The 25401-nt window shown below is 42.0% G+C and overlaps 1 protein-coding gene across 3 annotated transcripts in view; it reads right to left on the reverse strand.

The window, feature by feature from the left end:
• The window catches only part of LOC131458921 (E3 ubiquitin-protein ligase RNF43), an 86670-nt gene that overhangs the window by 6283 nt on the left and 54986 nt on the right, over positions 1-25401 (reverse strand). The gene's annotated exons all lie outside the window — the stretch shown is intronic.

Genomic DNA, 25401 nt, shown 5'->3' on the forward strand with positions numbered 1-25401 from the left:
GATTATTAATTAGGGGTATCTGATACCGATATCAAAAACTCGAGTATCTACCGGTACCGATATTAGTCTGATAGTCATTTTAGACCATTTATTTGTCTAAAATTTGTAATTTCAGAGACATAATTCTCCAACTGTGTGACAAATATGCAGCCCCAAACATGACTCGGCTAAAATGCTTTTGCTTATTTTTGTTTATTACAGAAGTTGAAGTTGATGCGATACATAAGATTTTTGGATTGTATCGGATTCTACATATTTATCTGTCTGATATCCGATCCAGTGATTTTGACCAGTATCAGACCGATACTGACCAATACCGATTCCCATTCCTATTATTAACGATTACTAAATTAATTGTCAACTATTTTGATAATTGATTAATCGGTTTGAGTGTTTTTTTTCAACAATTAAAACAAGCTGTCAGATTTTTCAGCTTCCTAAATGTCACTATTTTCTTTGCTCCAGATAACGAAGAAATCATAAGAAAATGAATCATTTTTGGTTTGTAGACAAAACAAGTACTCAATTAATCGGGAAAATAATCAACAGCTTACTCGATTGTGACAATAATCATTAGTTGCAGCCCTTAAATCCATAATTTCAGTAATTTATCAATACATATCTATGAAACCTATGCTAACATGAGCTACCAGTCATTCCAGATCAATGACTTTCACATCCCACCAAACAGATAAACCAGCTTTAGCTTATATTTATGCTACATCAGAATAAATGTCTAGGAGTTCACTTTATTGCCTTTAATAGTTTTAATTTTAATAGGTTTAATGTTTTACTAGTCAAAGCTCGAATTAGTTGTTTCCTTCCTTAGCAGTTACAAACTGTGAACGTGACCTCTTGTGGATCTCTACTAAAAACAGAAGTTTCAAAATGTAAAAATACATGGTAAACAGTGCACCTCAGACATACTGTAGCCAAGGTCCAAAATACATATCAGGAAACAAATATTAACAAAGTGGAGTACTAATGTCTTGGTTGTTATCAAGGTCTCCATTCTGTTCGCTGGACCTGCAGTTGCATTCAAGTACCACAGGACATCCTGGACTCTGTATGTACAGTCAATATGCTGCTTTCAAATAGGGATGTGTATGTGTGTGTGTGTGTGTGTGTGTACACCTGAAACACATTCAAACACTCCGCTGTCATATTCATGACCCCCGTTAACTCTGATGTTTTCCAAAAGCTCAGAGTCCACGGTGTCCTGTATTTGAGGTGAATGTCGGGATTACAAGTTCACAAGTTTCATTTGAACACGGCGAACGACAAAAAAAAGAGTGTTCAACTGAAGGCGACTATTTGGATTTACTCGCTCAGAGAGTTTATTCTTTGGATAAAAAGCCTTTAGACAAGGGGAGAGATAAGACCAAGGTTAACGTTGGTCTAGCATTTCCATGATGAAGCGTTCTATAAGTGACGGAAAAGGACTCTTAAAGGGCTGTTTCACCCATTTTTTTCCACTTGATCAAGTACAGAATAAACAAAAATATATTAAGAGGCTGCTGTGTTTGTTTAATTCACATTCTATTACAGAGTTGGATTAAGTTTGTTTTAATGTTTTTTGTTATAATTGACAGAAACACAATAAAGAGCAGTGTGGTGCTTTTCTTTACTTTTTCTTTTTTCTATTTTTTTATTTATTTTTTTGTCAATTCGATTTACTTTTTTCAATCCTAACTTCCTCTGTTGTTTTGGGAATGAGACGTATCTCAGATCCACTGTCTGATGATCACATGATGTCTGATGATTTATCTCTGGAAATTAGTAAAAAAACTATATTTTTTGTGTGAAGTAACTTTGATGCATACATTAACTGCTTTCTCAACTGCAACAACGTGTGGTGCTCCACCACAATTCTCCATTCCAGCTGCATCAGATTCCCTATTGAAGACTAAATTAAAGTCACAACTCACTAACTGGCTAACTGATGCCTTCCGTTTCAGAGTGTGCCTCATCCTTTCTGTTAGCTTTTAACTTATCTTTTTTTTTCGATGCCCACAAGTGTAGGGTATAGAGACGTATTGTTTGAGGCTGCAGTGAAGCTCCATGTGTGCTTTGGATCTTTTGTGTGAGTGTGTGTGTTCTGCCACTGCTACTCTGTTTGGTTATTTCTGTGTTGGCGCTGGCTGTTGTTTGTCTTACCAGCCTGCTCTCAAAGCCCAGAAATGCTTTCGGCAGCATCACCAGAGGACAGTGCGAAAACAAACATCGGCCTTTTCATCGGCGTCTCATCACATGCTCTCAAGCGTCTGGCATCTGCCAACGCCAAATAAGTAGGAGACACAAGTTTAAACACCTAATCACCCGGGTCAAACTGAACACTAAACAGTGATTCCAGGGCCTACTTCTCACGGCCCACGAGAGGGACGTGTGCATGCAGTCAGACACATACGCACCAAAGGAATTCAGGTAAAAGCATCACTCAGCTGCTCCATTAATCAACTTAATGGGAAACACACTGTTGTGGAGCGGCGGCGCTGACCTGGGATCACTTTTTAACACTTCAAAAGGGGAAAGTCGACGCATGACGAGGACGAAACAGGCGTTTCCTTTGTAAACATAAAAAGTCACAAGCTCACCCCCCACTTAATTTATTCCCTCAATGCACTGTGCACAGTGAATCACCATCTGCAAATGTGAGCACACAGCATATACTGTATGTGTGTGTGTGTGTCTGTAAGTTTGCAACACTGTCCCACACGACCACAGCTGGAATTCAAAAGGCCACAGTATCAGCGGTCAGGGAGAGGTCAAATGAGAACTTAACATACCCTCTCTGATGTTAGCTCTTGTGCAGTGGGCTTTTTTCTTTCTTTCTTTCTTTTTTTTTTTTACTCTGTTTCATCAGAAGAAGGCTAATTGTAGTACAAGCGTGGGCCCAAATGGGGTGTGGTCACATAGACGAAGAAGAAGAAGAAAAAAAAGATGGATATTTGACATGTGGGATTTTGCTTTACCTGGGGTTCAAAAGTTCTCTGCACGGTTATGTGCCCTTGCATCCTGTAATCGTGGTAATATATACAGGAAAGCCCACTTTTGTGGTCTCTCTCTCTCTCTCTCTCTCGCACACACATAGGTTTCCAATAGCCTCCTACAGTATAGGTCAAACTAACAACAACAGTGCATTCATTATTATCTCATACTATATTTCTCCAAAGACTGCTGCTGTGGTCTTATTATATCACAGTATTAGTAGTAGTGGCACCAGAGTGCGGTCGGCAGGACATACGCCTCCACTGAGTCCCGAAAGAGGCCTTCGAGATCTTATTACATGATTAATAGGTGATATATTTAAACTTTAATGCAAGTGCAGGTCTGACACCGACGCGATTGCCAGCCAAAGCGTTTCAACATCTCCAGGTTTGTTATAGTCGGAAGTGGAACAGACATGGCTGCGGGTTGGTAAACACCCATCCTCGTGAGGTACAACGCGTGCTATTAGACAATATTTAGCCTATGAGGGAAAAACAATTGCCGCATAGGAAATGACTGTGGTTTGCAGGGTTATACAGTGGAGACATCATCGGGGTCAAACTAACAAACTCTGCTCACAGCACGACGGCGAGCTTCTACTTTGAACTTTGACGGCGCTTTTGAAGGAGGTCCCCGGGGTTGATGGTTCTGCTGTGTGTGTACGTAGGAGACGGAGTGGGATTATTTCACACGGGGAGCAGTAGCAGCAGGTTCACGTGTAGCTGCTGACACAAACGTAAACACACCTGAGGGCACAGAGCCAGAGAGAGGCACCGCGAGGTCTCACACACACATGCACGTGTACACACATGTACACACACAAATAAAGACCATCATCTGGTTGCAGACAGACTTTTTTTTAGTTTTTTTTTAACAGCAGCCGCTACAACTTGTTACAGTAGGAAAAACACATGTTATGAATAACATTGGTGGTGGCTCCGTTTGATTCACATTAAACCATGACAGTGAGCTGGCATGCACGATACCTGCAACTGAAGCGGCTAAATATAATCCAGCTGTGATTCATTTTATTATTCACAACTTCTCTAGTCCTACTATGAAGTCTCAAAAAATCTCGGAAAGTCAACACGAGTCAAATCTGAAACCCTGCATTCATTTGTGTCAGAACAGTGGAGACACAGTCATTTACTGCATCGTCACACACAGAAACCTGACTTCCTCATATAACTTTATCATAACATTTACACAAAATGTAACCGATTCTTAAAAATAATCAAGAACAGTTCTCTTTTAAGTTCCTACAAAATATGACATTGTTGCTCAGGTTATAGTGTACCATGACACATAAAACCAGATTGCCAGGCAACTTACTTTATTTCTTATTAATTTTTCACATCTTTTACCTATGTGTCAGTAGCAATTAGTACTGTGAAACTTTCATCTGATCAGTGTTTGTGCTTTATCTAAAGGGTTACAGTAATTACATGTACTTCATACCAATCCAATATGAACGTCTTTCTTTCCTAACAAAACAATCTCGGGACCTACTATTTGTATATATTATATTCTGCACTAATTCCCACCAATAATATCCCATATCGCTGTAAACCTTAACATTTATGAAGATCAAACACAAATCGAGCATATCTGTATGCGATTCCTGCCACTCATTTTGCCCTCTCCAGCAGTGGGTGGCCTGCTTAGAACCAGCCAGCGCTGTTTGTTTACATCCGTGGTGAAGTGTGGTGTGTGAGCCAGGCCTGGCATCACAGAGTGTTTCCAACTTGGTAAAAAAAAAGAAAAAAAAAAAAAAAAAAGAAAGAAGAAAAATGAAAAAACTATGCTGCCGTGATGTCTTTATTTCTCATGAGGGATGGGCCAAGCTTTTTTTTCCATCGCCTGACAGAATCGCTTTTCTGGTTAATGCCTCAGTGTTTGTCATGAGTTTAATGTGGTGCGGATGGCACAGCCAGCTGCCTTCATGTGCAGCCATGTTCCAACGTAACGGAGAGAAAAAGAACAGGGCAATAATGATAATATTACACACACACACACACATAGAGTCTTGCCATGGGGAAACATCTGTTACACTAGTTTAACATCTATGATTACAGAATAAAGTCACCCAGTAGCTTCGTAACCTTTGACTTTTGACATTAGCTTCTGTTTAAAGGTCCAGTGTGTAACAGGATTATAGGCAGAAATTGAATACCCTGCCCATGAGTATGTTTTTATGAGCGTTCAATGATTAAAAATTGTTTGTATGGTTTTTGTAGCCTTCAGAATTAGCCTTTCATATGTACTTAAGGTGGGGGTCACACAGTGGTCCAGTGGCTAACATTGTTGGCTCACAGTAAGAAGGTCAATGGTTCAGATCCCGGTTTTCTCCAGGTTCCCCAGTTCCCTCCCACAGTCCAGAAACATGCAGATTAGGTTAATTAAACACTCTTTTTGTCCCTATGTGGGAAATGATGGAAAATAGGGCCTTGCCATCTTTTTTCTAGAGTAGCCTAGAAAAAATAGGACCTACAGGGGGAGGTTGTTTCTCCAGGACCAGGGACGTAGCTGCATCCTTACTTTTTACTGGCAGATGATGAACAGACAGACACTATTGGCTTGATGTGGGGAAGTCTGGGCTTTTATTATTTCTTCCCACTGAGAGAGAACATTACTTACACATTAGTGTCTGCTAACATTTACTTCTCTTGCTTCACACATACTCAGCATCACCACTCCCTCTCTCTCTCTCTCTCTCTCTGGCTCATTCACATTTGACTAAGTTGAAACCAACAACCTGAAAGTGGGTCGGGGACAACCTGCATTGTTGAACATAATAACTCTCTAGACAGGTATGCAGCCTACGGAGGCTAAATACCTGGAGTTATTGTCCACCAGTTAGTCAGAAATGAAGCCGCCTCTAGGGAGAGATGCACAACCCTAACAATGAACCTTTAAGCAGTAAAAAGGTCAGTGAGTGTTTTTTTTCTTCTCCAAATGTTAACCTACACCAGTGGCAAAAAAAAACAAAACTCCAATTATTGACAACCTTTTTCAAATCAAAAAAATAATTTCACTCATTCCAGAAGTGGCCTCCAGTTTGTAAACAGACAGAACACATGAGGAAAACATGCCTGAACTATGACAGTCCCATTCCTATAAACAACTTTCTGTTTATTCAAATAATGACTGTGTTACGGGATTTGAGACTTTTAGCGATGCAACCAGCAACCGCCAAGTTAAAACATTTCAATCTTGATTTAGACAAATGAGTAAGACATGGTTGCTTTTATTTTGAATATCTTCAGTGCAGTTAATTACATACTGCCACACTTGGACTCTGAAAAACCTTTAACCCTCCTACAACATGGTGCTGGACTTTATTTAACAAGGTATAACTTTGTAGTACTTGCGGGGACCCGGTTGGTCTATTTTCCCAGCACGACTATCATTCAGAGTAAATTATAGCGTGGAATAATATGTTGGGGAATAATGAGTGAGAGTGAAAGAGGTAAATAAAAAAAAAAGAGAGCGGGACAAGGAGGAAGGCGGGAGATGAAGGAGGCGAGCGCACTGTGGTGCTGCTGCATTAAAGTGTCTAATGACAGAGTGCAGCACTCTGGGCCTACAGGTCTGAGGCCGAGACTCTGCTCTGTCATTTCTCCTGACCGGCCTGACACACTGGAACCATTACTGAGGCACTGCAACAACACCGCACGGTTAAATGAGGAGCAGACGGGGGAGACGGGGGGAGACGGGGGTTTGGTTGATGACAATAAGATGAGAGCATAAACATCAGAACCGGTCTGTGAGAATGGGAGATATGGATAACTATATTTGGAAGAGATGAAACTTGTCCAAAATGTATAATGTTGGTCAGATGTATATACAAAATTAAACACATGAGGTCAGTGCAACATAGGAGCTTTAAAGATGGGGGATACCCTTTATGGAAACCTCATCAGCTGACTGATAGCTCATACCAGAAAGGATGTAGTCGTCAAGGGATGGGGCGAGCAGAGGAGTCCTCCATTTGTTGCAATCTGCAGTCTTGCCATTAGATGTCACTACATCTCACACACTAGACCTTTAAACAAGGCCACCACGCTTGTGGTTTCGGTGCATTGAGCTAAATACCGACATGTCAGTCTCATTTATGAATTAAGGTTAACAAAATACCTCCGAGTAAAACGCATTACAGTCCGACAACACCACAAATTGCAGCCTCTGAACAACTATTCAAATAAATCAACGCACGCAATCAAAACAATTTCTCATTAAAAGAGGATTTATGACAGAGACGCTTTATTATTTATGTTATATTCTGTGTATTGTGTGGTGTATGATAAGTCACAGATAATTTTCTAAGACAGTATCAAAACTATTTTCTTTCAAGGCCGATACATAAGCGTCAATTTAAATCAAGTATTTACAAGAGTATTCAGGCCACTCGGATACTGTGTCACATTCATGGAGTGGGGTTACTTGAGAATAATTGGAGTTGGATGAACTTGAGGCAGGTCTCAAGTAAGAACTGAGATCCTGTGACCCATAAAAACCTCCACCTTGCATTTGCCACACTAAAAAATAAACATGTCAACAACTCCAAATATGTACAGAGGCAATTCAGAAACTCGAATGGCTTATATATCAGACAAGTGTGTACAAATGTTCATTCTATATAACCTTGTAAATGGCATGACCTGTTACTATATTGTTCAGATTGTTTTATAAAGAATATACTCAGCAACATTAACACTGAGGTAGGCAAGATATCTTTAGTGTTCAATTCCATAACAACCTTTCATCATAATGTAAATACAGTGACTGAGGGGAGAGACAGTGACATGTGACTTGGTTGCAATTCCAGCATCGATGAAACCTGCCTACGCTGCAAAGCAACCTTTAAAAACAGAAAGTCGGATAACCTGAAGATGAGACTCAATAATCACCTATTGCTCTTGAGGTCCTGTTGACTGATGCTTTAAATGAGTCAGGCAAGTTTGAATTCTCCAAGTGACTATATTTCGTTCCTATCCAAGAACATTTGTTGTTAAAATATAAAACACAAAAAGAAGTGGAGAGTATTTGGTTGGAAAAAATGTGATCCGTTTCTTCATTACACCACTTATTAAAATTAAAATTAATTGTTCAAATTACAGGAACAATGCTGGATACGGTGCGGAGACTTGAGAGCAGACCATTCCCATAATCTATTGGACATGCCTTGTCCAGAAGATTGCTTTGTCCAAACTTTCTGGGACAACATAATGTCTTACTATAGGAAAGATTTTGGGATACAAGATTCCTAATAATGCGATGGTCCAATGTTTTTGTGTTTTGAAAGATGGTACAGTTGTAAAGGAAAACAGGTATTTGTTACAAATTACAAAGAACAAAGAGTCCCCAGGTCTGCCTGAGGTCTAAAGGAACAAGGTTTCACAGGAAATGGGAGAAATGGACTTCCTTTATCTAAAGAAAAGAGGACACTACCAACTAAACAGGACAATTAAAGTCACTGGACAAGACGTAATCACAATATTACTAAGAGAGGAACCCTTTGTATTTTTTTGTTTGTTTGTTTGTCTTGATGGTTTGTGTTTTACTTGTCCCTGGAAAAAGGAAGTAAAAAGTATTAAAAACAGAGGTAGAGTAGCTCTAGGTGTTGCTGCCCTACCTCTGAAGCTGGGTATTTAAGTCTAATTGTGTGTGAAGAATTATTGCTGTATGTGTGTGTGCGGTGTGATTGCCGGGCGCTCGCTAGGTTAGGTTGGTTGGAGGAGGGAAGGGTGTGGCCCTGCAGGGTATCCATTACTCACAGGAGTACTTTGATGTGGGGCCGCTGCAGGGGCGGGGAAGGGGGGGGGGGGGGGGGGGGGCAAACAAGCCGGGGCAGGTGAGCAGATTCTACACTATCAGGAAAAGTATTGAGCCCGAGGGGGTGGGCCTGAATCACATTCTCCGCCTCCATATCTCCCATTCATTCTAGCGTACACAAACGCATACACACATGCACAAATGCACACACACACACACACACACTTGGCCACCTTTCTTAGGCAGAGGAGGGAGTCATACTGGAAAAAGCTATGAACCTGATTTGCCTGTCTGGAGGTGAAAGAGGTCATTTTGAAGTTCACTTCCCTTGAGTCTCTCACCCGTTCTCATTAGCAGGCGTTGGCCACACTGTGACACACATTTTTAAATTCAAACCGCAAGCTGACAGAGAAAGACGAGCGCCATCTGATATGCTATCGTTTGCTAAACACATCCTCCAAAACATCAAAGAGCCGGCCAGCGAGTGTCTGCAGCCCGGGGGGGCAGATGAGACTGATGTGGCCGCCAGTGACGGTCGTGATGATGGAGCTGAGAGGCCCTCGATCACACACGCCGACACGTGACCTTACATATCACTGTAAACCTGACGCGCCCAGTGGCCAAGGCACCCACAGTGTCAGCAGCTAGTAAACATGTCAAGAGAGAAAATGAACAAAAAGATTTTTACAGGCAGCTGGTGTCGGCGGTGCTACCTCATAAAGGAGCAGATCAACAATATGGGGATATGTGCCTATTTGCTTTCTTAATGGATGAAAGAAGGTAGATATCTACGAATAGTTACAAGAAATACAAGTTAACCGCTCAAAAACAAACACAAATCAGGCGTGTTGTTCTCTTTTGGTTTTGGTTGATTTTCTTGTCAAACACTTCGCTATCCAGGCTATAAAAAGCAGGAGAGCTCGTCCACTTACCGCCACCTTCAACCATGCACCTATTGGGTGACACAAGAAGTCACAGTGTCTCTGCTTTGCTTTATCATCGATGATCGATATTGATGATAAAAAAGTGATTGAATATGGTAAATGGCGTTATAAATCAAGTGAGAGGTTTTGAGAAACCAGTGGAGTGCACACCTGATAGTAATTTAAGATAATACAGATTTCAGACACTGTGACACATTGGCTTTGCAATCCAGACTGGGAGGCTATGTCCATTTCATAATCAGTCTCTAGTTTATCTGGATCTGCTTTAAAATGGTCTCTCCACATGTCTCCATAAGATTTCATGGTCACTGGTTTGGAAGTCTTTTTCTAATCCTGCGAACAAACAGTCAAATGGCAAAGAAAACAACGCCGCCTTCGTCTGTCTGATGATCAAACAGATGGATTTTGGTATGAAATGTGACACAGGTCTGTTTTGAATGGACGACTTTGGAACTGCGAGTGAGGACTTCCCACAACCACAGACCTGGCTCCTCCAAACTGCTCTCCAGACAGGAATGTGTCAGAGTATACTCAGCTCAACAGTGCATCACCGACACTGAAACATCAATATAAACAACTAAAGCTGTGTAAACACATGAAATAGTTCTACGGGTTAACAACGGTGGCACGAATCATGATACATGTTATTTATGGCAGCACTATACTTTCCTAAGTATAATTAAGTAAACCACCTGGATTTGATGGCGGGGAGATAAATGTAAAGAGGGATGTGCGGACTCTTCTGATCTGGCAGTGAACACAAACAAACCAAACCCCTCCCCCAAAGCTTTTCTTCACACTTCTCCGAACATCAAAACACCTCAAGTTATGAGAAACTGTCCGATATCACTATCTCTTTCTTGTTTGTACTGCACTCAGGTAGCATTACGTTCAGGGAGGAATACTCGTCCGGGGGGGGGGGGGACAACATGTTTTTGAAGGCTTGGAATCAGTATGTTGATACATTCCTATAGTGCTGATGAGAGTCTAACTGGAGGAGGGAGAGAAAGTGCTCTGACTCAGTCGCTCTGTGGCTGGAAAAGGTTTTTTTTCTTTGCTCACCAACGGGCACCGACACATAGACTTGGGGGAAGCCAATTAGAGGGCCCTTCCCGGCCTTTTGAGAGGCAGATAATGTCCTTGTTTTCATAAAGCATCCTGTTATTTAATCAGGCCTGTAAGTGAGAGCCTGACATCCCTCCTATAGTGTACAACAGCCTCCCTCCCTCCCTCACCCTGCCTCCCCCACTACCTCCCTCCCACCCATCATTCCTGCCCTGAGCCCTCCATCTCATTCAACAGCTCTTGTAAGCCTCCAGGAATTCATTCTTGGAACAGGCCGTGCAGTAAGCCATGTCTTTCTGCAGAGCAAACACACACACACACACACACACGCCCGCACACACATACACACACAAAAACAAAACCTAACGAAACAGCCTGTAAATGAGGGATGTATAAAATTTAAAGACTTTGTTTGATTTCGGATTACATGAATATCATACGCTACTGTGTATGTGCAACTCACATTTTTACTTAAATCAGAGGGTGCTTTGTTTAGGAAAATAGAACATTCTACACCTTACTGGTTTTCACTTGAAGCCTTCCACACCCTTTATTACCTGTATAATTTTTTTTATAAGAAACCTTTACAGCACAATGAATATGATTTAATAAAGAACAACTGCATTCAGCACCATAAGAATAGATACATCCCATTTCCAGGACAGTCAGGTGATGATAAATCACTCGAAACCTTTTAGTGTTTTATTGCCAAACCTAATAGTATTTTTCAAATAGAAACAGGACAACAGAGAAAGCCAGACTGAAAAGGTTAAATGAGTAACCCTCTTTTGGAGGCCTCAACAAGCAGGTTAACGGTGTTTCTCAGGGCAAGAGTGCAAATTATTTTTGGTCTTTCACCATCTACAGCAGGGGTCACCAACCTTTTTGAGACCGAGAGCTACCTGAATGTTAGAGAATAATATGGAGGGCTACCATATTAACATTTTATGCAGTTTACCATTTAAATGATAAATATTATGCATTCAATTGCATACACATTAATTCCAGTGCTTACTCCTAATGATTATCACAGTTTTTATAAACAATATCAAGGACATTTTACTCAGTGATCATATGGATACATACAAGTGAGGTGAAGTGAAATGAGCCCGCGAGCACCACGTTGGTGACCACTGATCTACAGTATATATATGTTGTGAAATTATTCAGTGAGTCAGGGAGAATCGAATTATTGCGTGAAGGCCAAGGACAGAAACTCATGCCGAGTGTGCGTGAACATCAAGCCCTCGGAAACTGTATTATGCAAAGCGGAAGCCATATATGAATTTTGCATAGAAACATCGATGAGTTTTTTTTGGGGTCGGAACTCATCCGAGATGGACTAAAAGACAGTGGAAACATGTTCTGTAGTCAGGACGAGTCCAAGTTTTAGCTTGTTTTTAAGGAAAAACTGGAATTGGACTCTGTGTGCAAAAGAAAACCAAGGTACAAAAACCAGCATGTGTGATTTTATGGGGATAGCATGGGTGATCTGCATAATACAGTATGTGAAGGTACCATTGATGCAGGGGCTTATATAAGAATTGTCAAAATGGTGTTTTTTCCTCAGGAACTTCATGTTGATTTCAGCAGGACAATGCCAGGCCTCACTCTGCACGAGTTACAACAGCGTTGCTTTATAAACATGGCGTGCGTGTGCTTGACTGGTCGAGACTGTCCTCCAATGAAACGTACATATAGGTCGTATGCAGGAATTACGACCTATGTTTACGTTTTCGTAATTTATACGTAATTTTTACTGCCTAACCCTGTCTTTTTTGCCCTAACCCTAACCTCAGTAACACCTGTGCGTATTCGAGTTGAAAAATACTAGTAAAAACATACCTTTACGTCATATTCAGGGGTTGGAAAAGAAAAGACCCATAGTTACGTTTCAGGGGTTGGAAAAAATGACCTATATGTACGTTTCAGTTGGAGGACAGGTTGACTGGCCTGGCTGCAGTCCAGATCTGTCTCCTACTGACAAGGCTCATGATGAATAGGAGAATCAGATCAGAGCAACCACAGACTTGGTTTAGCAGCTCAAATCTAGTATGCAACAATAACAAGAAACCCTACATCAATTAGTATCTATAATTCCCCAATTAATAGGATTAAAGAAAAGGTGATGTGACCAAATGGAAATCTTGCCTCTGTCTGCTGCAGGCATCAATTACTAGTAGTTAAGTTTGTCAGTGATACAACTAAAATTTAAATAAAGGTTCAAGTGATTTAACAAATTATAGATTACATTATTATAGATTAAAAATAGCACCAGATGGAAGTTAAGTCCAAGTAACTCAAAATGGTAAATAACACTTCAACAGTGCCAATATATTCACACATAGTGAATAACAAGCTGTTTGATCAGTATTTACCATGTAATTGTATATTGTGCAAACAATAAGCACTACAAAACACAAATTACGCCAAACGTTTTGCAGGTTTTTGGCCTAATGACGATCACTCATGAACATAGAAGTGAGCCTCAAGGTGGCACCAGAGGAACAGTCAGAGTCACAGGTCAATGTGATTCTTACAAAAAAGTCCATGGCAATTCTTCACATTGTTGTTGAAAAACATTTCAGCCTGGAAACCAACCAATCAACTGACCGACGACTCCACTGCTACGACACCAGTAAGGTGCATCCAATTTGGTTATGGATTGGTTTCCTATAAAGCGGTAGTTCTTAAACTGTTTATACCAAGTTCCACCTGAGAAAATATTGACCTCTTGAAGTAACACCATTATCTCCAACGTTACAGTACAGTGGTGTAAATAGGCCGAGCAAATTCATCTACAGACTTTTTACAGGAGGCAGATTTATTCCCAATAATTTGCTCTCTCATCCTCCTCTTCCATACATATACTTGTATATACACACTATATATAGTAGGAGAGTATTTTCCTCCAAGTACCACCAGAGGAGTACTTCCTCACAGTTCATTCAAATTCAAATATATTCACAATATGAGAATTTGTGACATTGATTCATGTGCGCACTAGTATACACTAGTTCAGGGCCAAGGTTTGTCCTACTAAAGTTTGCTTGACCTCCGAAGCAGCTGTATCATAAAATGTGGGTCAGAAAATATCACAAAAGTTCAGCTTGATGGCTATTGGGCTTTAAGCATTTCTAAATAGTCTCATTGTATTCTAGTGAAGTACAGGCTCAACCGTCTGCCCTGTGAATCTGTTTTGTCAAACCCCTGTTAAAAGCCAGAGAAGGGGGGCATTTGGCACTAACCTACCTGAGTCAGAGTTAAACAGGTTCACACTGCAGAGGAAAAACAAGAAATCACTGCCTCCGCCTGCAGTGTCAGACTCACAAGACCTGTTTGTTGGTTTGCCTTTTAACTAAACTGGGAGATGCACAGTGCTCACTTGCTCGCCTGGGGAAGTAGTTATTGGTAACACAAACCTGTCTTCTTTCCACTTCACTTACAGCAGCATGCCCTTGCCCAAGCCTGAGGCGAGCCAGAAAAAAAGAGAGAGAGAGAGAGAGAGCGTAAAAGAGACAGACGAAGACAGAAAGAAAGAAAGAAAGAGAGAGAGCGAAAGCGAGACAGTGGAGGGCGAAGGGACAGCGGGAAATGTCTTCTTTTTTTTTATGGGAATGTTTCACTTAATCTCATAAAGGCAGCATGAAAACCTCCATCTGTTTGCCGAGCAGTTCAAAAGAAACTCCACATGCCTCCGCTTGCTGCTATATAAAAACAACATTCTAATGCAGATCTTAAAGAGGGCCAGCGGCTCAGCCTGCACAATGAGAGCTGGGATGTGCCATCTGAGGCGATGGAGGGTGGGAGGGTGGAAGAAGAACTACATAGGTAAACAGAGGAGAATGTAGTAGCAGAGAGGGACTGGCAGTGATGAAAAGGGAGGCGAAAGAGTTCAATCAAAGCAACAAATTTTCTTGTCAGCAGTCCTGGTTCTGACCTGCCGAGCCTGACCTTGAAGCAGTTGACAGACAGGACTGGTGCAGGTCACCCTCTGGCCTCACCTGCCACTCCTCTGAATCAACCCATTGACCTCTCCTCCGACTCCTGCTTTCTGTTCCCTTCTCTTCTCCCTCTTCATGTTTCACCATCAGGCTTATACCATTCGCCTTTGTCATTAGTGGAGGAATGTCCTGGCACTGAGCAGGGAATCAAGGGCAGCACCTTCACAGTCAAGGTCTGTGAAGATAAAACTCCCCTGCTCAATAAAACCTTCCAGAGTAGGTGGACAAACCATGAATCTCATGGCTGCGGGGTTGAACAAAAATCCAATATGTTCGTTAAAATTGCACGATGACTAAAGATTTGATGCATTCCAAACACTAGGAACCAAAGGTCCCACGGACAGCAGCGTGATGCTTCTGAAGTCAGGTTTTCCTGCACGCTATACTGCCTCTGCACACCTCCAGGCCTCCTCTCCCCAAAGCCAGGGCAAGACCGGGCCCGATCCCATCTGCAAAGCTATTCTGAAGAGCCACCCCTCTAAAAAACTCCAGGGTTCAAACTGCTGGAAGATCAAAGGAGCAATACTGCGGTAATAATACGTTACTGCCCTATGAACATCTCATTCATCAGGGAGAGGCAGTGTTATAGTACAGTTGTAACTGCAGGGCCATTACGCACTCATCATATGAACCTATTTGCCATCGCTATGTGGAAAAACATCTTCAGCCTTGCAGACAGGGAGAGGATGAGGGATAAACTCTAATAGCAGAAGTGTCAAAGAGCTGCACAGATAAGGACGGACACGAAAGTCATCCCTGTGATATGCTCTCCAACAGCTGTCCCAACTCTTCATGAATCCTTCCTCACCAGTGAAGTGACAACAACCACACATCACTCCTCCCTCCTCTCCTGCAGGCGGCTCAAGGTGTCTCCCACCCCTTAGGGATGGCAGTAATTTAATAACAGCAACCTCGGCACAGAAGTGTATCATCTGGACTCTGTCTCTCTTTGTGAGCATGACACAGTGCTCTATTTTTAGGCCAACATTTTCTCTCCATCAACCGTGCCGAGAGCTGACAACAGCGTGATGAAACCCTGACCTCCACACGCTCCCTTTGAAGTGACAAGTGATGTGCCTCCCTAATATGAATGCCTAGAAAAGCTTTCTTCAATATCAGCATGCAGCACTGCTGGAGGGTAGCGAGCACAGCCTCAGGGAGCAGCGACACGGGCGAGCGTGCGCAGATGCACGGTGTGTCTGCATGTTTGTATGTGCGTGTGGAAGTTCAGACCAAACATGCCAAACCATGCTCCGTCACACCTGTGACACAGCATGTTTGATCTTTCCTTCTAGCTTTATTTGTAAACAAGTGATGATGATTAAAATGTCATTTGTCTGATAGAATACTGTAAAACATGTCTAACTGGTTCAGTGTTTAAATGTCATGAACACTATGAGTTCACCGGCAATGTCATTGTAAAACTTTCTAGCAGGCAAAGCTATTTATCTTTCATTCTATTTATCTGTTCATTGTTGTCATTGGTATCAAAGCACCGTTGCCTTTAAAGTGCATTGTCAAAGCCATGTTTTGTTATATATTAACCTTCGTATGTGCCTTTGTAAATCTATCTATCATCAGAACCTGTACGACTTGTCGGTTTTACAACCTGACTAACTTCTAACGAACTACCACTAACTAACTCTAGTTAGTAGCTAACTACTAACTGTCTAAACTAACTACTAACTGACTTGCTGTCTAACTGCTATTTAACTGTGTATGTGGAATAAACCTTCAGAAAGACAGTCGAGTTGTGCCCGCCGTACTTGTTCTGGTTACCCTTTCCAGAAGGGAGTATTGAGCTGAAAGGATCAGCCAGCAGAATCTGGACAGTCATCTCTTTCTTGTCTCCAGTGATGCTGTGATGAAGTTTAGTTGGGAGGCTGTAAACAAAGTCCAGAGGAGGCGCAGAAGTCTTCTTCTTTCTCTTATCACTTCATTTGCAATATACTATATTTACTTATTGACTTCACTAAATACCATCCATCCATCTTCTATCGCTCTATCCTGCACATGAGGGTCACGGGAGACACTGGTGCCAATCCCATTTGACATTGGGCAAAAGGTGGGGTAAATAATACCCTGGACAGGTCGCTAGTCCATCACAGGGCCACATAGAGACAAACAACCATTCACTCTCACACTCACGGTCAATTTAGAGATTCCAATTTACCTAACCCCCAAATCTGCATGTTTTTGGACTGTGGGAGAAAGTCCCCCCCCACACACACAGCGTTACATAGCACTTTCCTAGTGCTATATAAATGACATTGATTCACACATTCATACTCGTTTTCTATCACACATCTTTCAACCCCATTCACATGCTGACGGCACAGCCATCAGGAGCAACGTGGGATTAAGTGCCTCGACCATGGACCCATCGGCATGTAGAACTGGGAATCGAACCCACAGCCTTCAAGTTGAAAGACGAGTCGCCCTACCACTGGCTACCCACACACATACACACTCATGAGATATAAACAGCTTCTATTTTAAACCACGTGCCACTGCAGACATCTCACTGTTTGTTTGTGAGTTGAACGTTTTGCGGTGACGCTGCAGACGAACTCAAACTGAGCTGCAGGATCACAGAACAGTGTGATTGCCTGCCAGGCCCGACAGTAACCAAGTGTCATTACAGTGAGAGCAGAGGAAGAAAAAAACAAGGGAAGAGCAAGAAGAGTGAGAAAGGGGGGGAGCAACAACCTGCTAATCGCCAGTCCCTGCATGGGAAAAGACAGCCAGCATCTGAAAACATTACATATCAAAGCAGGTGGCACATCCTCCAGATTATACGTGTGGGAAGGACAGTTTGCCGTGCTCAGCTCCGAGTCAATGTTTAGCTTAGAGACGTTGGCATCAGGCAAGAAACCGACAAGACATGTGGATGAGAACAGTGGCCACAGCTGGGGTATGTTATGCTGAAAATATCCTCAAGGGGTAACACTTGTACCTTGAAGCCAGAGAATGTTTCGCCTATTGAAGTTTGAGAGGGTGAGTGGGGAGTGTGCAGCGAAGAGCAGACCCTTCCGCAAATCACTCACACCTCAGCGGCTGAAGCGATGACACTGCTGACCACAGCTGAACGACAACAATGCTGCAGGTCAAGGTGACATCTGTTTAGCTAAGACCTGTAGGCCTTTCTGACCTTCAAATCCCTCTGTGTTATGATCCTCCACCTTGAAGAGCAACAGTTACAATGTCTATGACTGATTTTTTGAATAAACACACAGCTGTGGATCATTTGCTTGTGCTCGCTCTTGCTGTGGCTTTAGGCCAGCAAGTGTGGTTTTGGAAATTCTAGGAATGCATTGGTGTGAGGGACCTACCTCAGTGCTAAAATATGGCATGTGACAGAATTCAATTAACTCCCCGTGGCATTAAGTGTTTTAGCCTTTAATCCCACTTCCATATATCTTCACATTGTTGCTCTTAAGGTCAGAAAAACATTCCAACCCCCCTTTACCCCCCCCCAGTGAGAAAACTACTAATTCCTGTCACCATCTGTCCTTCTGTGTGCCACCTGCTCACCTGAGGACTGGATTTCGATGCACATTTTCAGGTCACAAAACCTGTTTTCTTTTCTTTCCAAAAACCAAAACAGACTGCGAAACGCAAAGCACACAACAAGGAGACTGAGGAAATAATATACACACACACACATTCCTGTAATTGTTGAGCTGCTATGAGAGTCAAGTGAACATGTAATCCATATGAGAGACAGCGCTACTAAATCCGTGTGTGTCCTTTAGAGATGTAGTTGTATCATTTTATTAAGATGTGTCATGATCGCTAATTAGCGGCTAAGCTAAGAAGTCGTTTGACTCTATGCTTCACTGGTAAGAATAGTAATAAGACTGATACCACCAACTTGATTTATTACATTTTATAACGTGGATGTAATCCAGTCTTGCCTAAAGCCGCGTTTCCACCATTTGGAACAATTCGGTTTGGTAAGGTATGGTATGGTTTTTATTTCTTGGCGTTTCCAATAGGAAGAGTACCAAAATAACCAGCCTCGACAGTCAGGGTGGACCAGCTCCACCAACGACCCAGGGCTTTACCATTCCAAACCATAACATACTGTGCCAAACAGAACCATACCATGGTGGAAACACAGCATAAGTGAGCTTAAGGCTATTGGTAAGCTAAGTGGGCCAGACTATGAAAAGATTCCAAGTCCTGTAAGCTGTCATAGTACGAATGATTTTAGTGTCAATAAAATATATTATAATACAAAGTACTGCTCCCCCTTGTCTACAGGTCAGTGTCTGCAAACTTGCACCACAGCCAGCTGGTGACCTTGACACTGGGTTTCCCTCTGATTAGAAGACACTTTGGTGGTAAAGGACACCTGGACAACAGCAACAACACAGAGCAGTATAATCACGGCCACTATAATAACACCAAAATCTTCCTGAGAGTGTGTACAAGCCCTCCCACAACAGCAAGGTAATTTCGGTGACTGGAATGTGGATATCATTCCATGTTCAGGACTTTCCCTTGTCCAAAATATTCTTTGGCCGAGTCCCATGAGAATCCACTCTCCTGCTTGTGTGATGACAACAGGCAAGACTTATCACCTTGTTTTCCTGTCCCTGGACTTCTAACAAAGGAGAAACTTCACGAGCATCATTGAAAAGAAGCGGCTGGATTTTACTCTCAAAGGGCAAGCTACAGTCGCTCAGGACAATATTTTTACTCAGAGACTACACACTGCCACATGTCATGCACTTTCTCTGAGATAGTCTTCATAAATTCTACCATTGTTTGGTGTGTAAAAACATGATGAAGTCTAAGTTGACCTTTAAAACGATGCAAAGTGGCCTACATTCGAACCGTTTTTTATTTATGATGCATTGCCACAAATAACTTGAAATCTCTGTCTGGTGTAATGTCCAGTTTACTTAAACATGACAACTTTATGTACAGCAAATTAAAGATCATTTTATTTTCGGTGATGATGATGATCTGATCTGCTGCCCCTTCTAAGTACGAGAAAGAATAGTTTACACTCATTTTCCAGATTTTTATCACAACTTTATTGCTAAAAGGCATCATTTTGAAATGGCTGCCACACACACACACACACACACACACACACACACACACGCGCATCGTACACGTAAGAATGCAGCACCAACACTTTCACCACAAGATAGCTGATGTTACCACTGTATGTCAAGGGTGAAGTTTATGGGGTGTAGGCATTCGGCAGTGGATAAGAGAAAAAAACGGACAAATGTGCCCATTGTTTGGCTTTATAATGTGTGTGTGTCTTCCCTTTTATCCGTATCATCAAGGAACACAGAGAGAGAACTCGCTCTGCATCTATCACACAGACAAAATAAATAAGAGCCCACAGAGACAGGCTATCAAACTGCAAATTACATCATGGGTACAGTTAGAACCCATAATGAGTACACGGACTGAAAAGAAGGCAGTCATTAGGCTGCTGGACTCAAAGCTGAGCACTTCCTACTGGATTATCTTCACATTGATATGGTGAGCTAAGACAGCGCCTAACTTTAGCAACAGAGGAAATGGGAGGGGAAAAGACAGCGTCGCCCGGGTCAAACAGGCACAGATAGTGGAACGTGGTTAGTTAGTTCCGTCTTTACTGAAGAGAGAAGGAATGATGCACTGCTACAGGGAGGAAATGTCTGAAAGGCACTTTCTTGAAGCAGCAAAAAGCAGGAAAAAAACACACACACTTGTCAGTGCTTGATAGAAAGGGAGGCTTGACAAATTAAAGCCCAAAGCTACTTCTACATCACTTTTCAAGCAGTTGCATTCAAGATGAAATGATCAAAGCAGTGTAAACCGATCTGACAGGGAGCATAAAGAATATGACCCTCAGGATAACAGGAAGAAAGGGCTTGTACCTTTCGCTCAGAAGAGAGAAAAACATATTTTGAATTATCCCCACGTGGTTTGCAAACTTTTAATGGAGTGATTTATGGTTTATCTCATATTGGAAACAATAAAAATGCAGTGGCGTGTGTGTATTTTGTATGCCTCAAAGATTAAAAGACTAATCTAAGAGTCCATGCAGCACTTAAAGAGGTGTATGGTCCTTGCCGGTCGATTAGCAAGGCACTGCCAAGGTTGCAAATGTTCATATCTAGCTTTGACTCGCCGAAGTAAAGAGACAGAAAGTCATATTTTATGCCTTTGAAGACAACCATGCAACTATCTGGCACAGACGAGCAAATAATGACTTTTCTTGGGAGGGAAATCAAAGCGAACCCAGAAGTCTTCTCACACTGACGCATTTCATACAGGCCAAAATGTCCATTGTGTACCTGCTGCTTTTTGCATTTACTCTTAAAAGCTAAAATATCCCCCTTTTTCCAGATGTTCCACTGTGTCCCTCCTCCTCAACTGGTCTCCGATGAACTGGAGATGTTGGACTCAGCCACTGGAGGAAAAGAAGCCAAAGGCAGCTGCCATAGCGTTTCCAGCCCCTGTCTGTGCTAAAAAACAGCAGGCAGGAACAGCCTGAGGTCAGTGTCACCCCCTACAGACAAGCAGACATGAGGAGACAAAAACATTGTCATGAGGACCATGATTTATCCCTCCCTAAATGGGCTTCCCTTGTTTTCAAGCACTTCCTGTCCCTGGGACGACTTATCCTGTCCTGAAAGTTTAGGCCACGGTTTGAACGAGTTTTTACGAGTACTGTGAGTATTATACAGTTATTCCTTCTTCAGTCACTCATTGTGTCCTCCATCTCTTCCTCGGGAGAAACAAAGGTTCAGTGGCCATTAAGGACAAGACACAGTGGACAAAATGGTTACAGCACATGCCCTAACACTGCAGTGTCCATGGGTTGACATTTGCTGCTAGTCATAGCCCGTTGCCCTAATTTAAAGGTACAATACGCAACATTTGTCGCAGAAGATATCAAGAAACAAACTATGTAAATAATATACTGTATATAGAGTAGGAGAGAGTGACATTACACTCATTTTCTGTGTGTTTATATCAGACCTCCGTTTTGGTCGCAGGTCCAACAGTTGCATTTGAATATAGTCAGAAAGGCAAGACCCTGTATCTAAACTTTATGTATTTTTAAACACTTCCCCATCATAACTGCGACCTGATAACTCTTGAGTATTCTGAAAGCTTCCACTTCAAAGTGTCCTTTATACAGTGTGTACACTGTCATTACCCAATTTGTATCGGAAACCCAATTTGTTCTGCTCATTTGCGAAGTAGGACTACTCCCTGTACAAGGGTTTTTGTGGAGAGGGTGGAAATAAAATTGACTTGACTTGACTTCCTGTCAAAACAATTTAAGGCAGGTTTAAAATAAAATAAAAAATTATAATAATGTTATATTATGTTCTGAGAAGTTATTTTTTTTACAAAATAAACACACATTTTAATTTAACATTTGGTTTAATATTAATTCTTATAAAAAAAATGTTTTTATAATATCTTTAATTTTAGTACCTCATTTAACGGATATTCTCATGAAATAAAATGCACATTTTGTGTTATCTTTGGTTTTATTAGTGTAACTGAGCAGTCATGCCATACATAATAGTCAATCAGCCAATCTTACATCGCAGCATTTCCTTTCAACCTGGCTTTCAAAATAAGAACCACTGACTTTGGCTTTTTACTATTTCTCATATAAAATTTTGCTACAATAAAATTAGCTTACAGTCTGTATCTTGTATAATTAAATACACATTTTTACGATATCTGTGTATCTCGAAGCTCACCAGCAAATGTTCTTTCTTAATAAAACTTTTAGAAAAATATTATACTGAATCTTCATGCTTTACATTAAAGCTAATGTATCCCCAGGCCACAGTGGAGTAAAGACTCAAATACTAACATGATTATGTGTCAGGATATAATGTTTGCCATGGTCAAAATCTCCAAACGTATTTGCCTCTGCTCTTCCAACACACGACAGAAAAACCGATCCACGTTTAGTGTGTATGGCAGTTCAACTTGATCAAAAGGAATTTCCGGCTGCAGGCTGTTTGGCACAATCTGAACTACTACTAGAAGTTATCTTTTAGTTTTGGATGTATTCTGACAATCATCTTGTTTTGGAACTATTATTCGAAGGTGTCATATTCAATGTGAACGATCATATAACATAATAATATTACAAATACGAAACATGTCCTAGCAGTGTCGTTTGGATGTTCATCTGTGTGAGTGATGCTCCTTGGATCGCAAAGCCTGCCGCCACACAGAGAAGCCACCTTTCTAATAGTTTGAGAAAGATTTGGAAGGTTCGAGGTAATTTGATCCAGTAACACACACGAGCATGCATGCACATACGCACACACACAAACGAAAACCCGGGTTAAAGAAAACAGGATTACTGCACAATTAGGCCAAAACCTCTTTTTATCTAAGAGGAGCAGAATCAATAAGCAAGGTCTTCTGTGAGAGTCAACAAGTTTAGACACGGGCTAAAACTTCAATGACTGCAAAGACCTGTTTTCACAGAAGCATGGATTCATACTGATGCTGTTTTTTCATAGCTGCAGTTTGAGTGGCAGAGAGTCCGATCACTTTCTCACAAAGCACAGATCATTGATTCGGAGGGTGGGTAAGCCTCGTGTGCAGGGTGCAGAGAAGCCCTCCAGGCACCGCTGTGGTGCCTTTTCTCATCGAGTCATGTGTTGCTCTGTGACTGAGCTCGAGAACATTTCCATGGCTTCAGTATAAACAGAAAAGCCAGGCTGGCTGGTGGAAAGCATACGGATCACTTCCACTTCCACTTACAACTTGCTGGCAAAGAAAAGGCTGTGGCCTCTGCTTGTGTTGTGTTGTGTAATGATGCAAAACCACTGGAGTGGTGGAGGGATTTGATTCAGGCATTTGCACAAGGAGAGCTGAAGATTTGGATACTTCCAATTTGAAATGATGCTCATTTTCCCCAAAGTGTGTGAATCTGGGTGAGAAGTTACCAGCGATACCGTAAAGAATATGACCAGGAGGGCCGGTGAGGGCAATTCAGTTAGGGAAATTTGAGGTATCTAGAGAACGTCTCTCAAAGGTACAGTTCAAAATATCCCTCACCTCACCCTTTCGTTACAAGTGTGTTGGAGAACCTATGTAGCCTTCAGTTAGCATTAAACCTCAAAAGATGTTCACTACTATAAAAACATGCCAAAACATGCCGTAGCACTGACCCAGCTCCTGATGTAAATATAAAAGGCTCATTGAATGAAAAACAACAATTCATACAATCAGGTGAGTGTACAATGATAAAAAAGTAATTATTTTATTATGCCGTGTATTTCATGCTGTCTTGTGATCTTAACAGTCACACTACACAGGGGACGGTGGTGGTTGTGACATCGCAGTCTTTCACCAGGAGAAGCCCACAACTATGTATGTCTCTTCAAGGGGATTAATGCATGGAAGCAGGCTTAAATTAAATGGTGAATGGTCTGTATTTATACAGCGCTTTTCTAGTCTTGAGGACCAGCTTTACACTACAGTTTTATCATTCAGTATTTTCCATTCACACCCATTCACACCTTCAAAGGCACAGGAGACTGCCTTCACATTAGCTGTGCTCGGAGCCACTAACGTATTTCTGCTCGTTGCATTTCCACTTCTGTTCAATGTGGTCACAATACGTCTCCGACCACCTCCCGAAGTGTTTTGGCAGATCGGATAACAATTGGAGTGCTGCAAACTGTAGTGTGAACCAGGCTTCAGGTGCAGCAGCGACACCCTCGCTCACGAAATCTACCTTTAACTCCTCAAGATGCTCAGTGATACTGTGAATGAGACCTAGCCAAGTAAAACAAAGCATTAGAGGGAAAGGCTGAATCAGAAAGGGAATCTCCCTGTGATGGTAGGAGGTAAGAACCTCTGCAAACCAAAATAAAAACAAAGGACAACAATGAAACATTATCCTTCAAGGTTTTGACTTTTGCTTTGTTTGGTTTACAGTCTATTCTGAGTGTATGTGGTGCAACACGAACCCTCTGTGGTTGTCCAAGTATCTATAGATCAGTGGGGCGGGCTGCAGTCAGACTAAACTGTAAACAAGTCCCATTCAAAGAGCACAACTGACCCAGCACCACACATCCCAAACCGTCTGATTCATCGTCTTCAAACGGCCAAGAGCAAACTCCTCAACAGCTGCATGACGAATCCCCAATAAATCCACCACGACCAAAAAGCTTTGAATCTCACTGAAGAAGCAAGGATGCAGGTGGCTGGAGTGGAGTTTATGACAACACATACTTTCCAGGCGACCAAAACAACAAGGAAGAGCACCCCCCTACCCTCCCTCCCTCCCTCCCTCCCTGCCTCCCTCCCTGCCTCCTTCACTTCTCCTGATTTCAAAGGCAGTCTGCAGGGAGGGAGAAAGCACTCGGAAGCAGCAGGCTTTTGTTCACGGGTTCTTCTGCATGAGGGAGAGACCGAGTTTTGTTTATGGGACAACACAGTGTTGCCATTAAGGCTCTAATCAAAACTGTTTTCTACAGTCAGCCCGAAGTGACAACCCTCCCCCCCCAATTCGGTTCCCACTGAGAGAGCAACAGGAGGAGGAAGAAAGGAGTGGGGAAGTGTGGGAATGTCTCTACATCGTCGCCACGGCGGGCAGCTCCTAAACATGGCTTTAAATT

This window comes from Solea solea, chromosome 4 (genome assembly GCF_958295425.1).
Source record: "Solea solea chromosome 4, fSolSol10.1, whole genome shotgun sequence".
NCBI classification, from domain to species: domain Eukaryota; kingdom Metazoa; phylum Chordata; class Actinopteri; order Pleuronectiformes; family Soleidae; genus Solea; species Solea solea.